The sequence below is a fragment of the Ursus maritimus genome, unplaced genomic scaffold (assembly GCF_017311325.1).
Source record: "Ursus maritimus isolate PB19 unplaced genomic scaffold, ASM1731132v1 scaffold_11, whole genome shotgun sequence".
NCBI classification, from domain to species: domain Eukaryota; kingdom Metazoa; phylum Chordata; class Mammalia; order Carnivora; family Ursidae; genus Ursus; species Ursus maritimus.
The window spans coordinates 69726836-69727199 of record NW_024423453.1 but is presented as its reverse complement, the minus strand read 5'-3'; positions in this window follow the sequence as shown (position 1 = coordinate 69727199).

Below are 364 nucleotides of genomic sequence, written 5' to 3'. Positions count from 1 at the left end.
TTCCCCATAAGTTCGGGCGGCCGAGCAGCCTAGAGGTAGGGCTCTAGGGCTCTAGGGCTCTCACCCTAGTGAGCCCTGCAGTGACATTTGCCTTCTCTTTTTGTTGCAGGGAGGAGGGCAGGCAAGGAGAGCATGTGCTATACAGCTCTTTCTGTGGGTTGTGTAATAGGCACTCGATTTGCCCGTCCCTTCCCCAGGTAGTTTTACGTGCATTTCTGCAAGGAGGCAGCGTTAGCCAGGCAGATTTTTCCTGTTAGACTGAGAGCTGCCTCCTGTCCGCCTGTTGAGGATACTGAATGGCAGGAAGGTAATGCTGGTATTGACATTTTGCACTTCTGTAGGCATAACTCATGGCATTCATCCA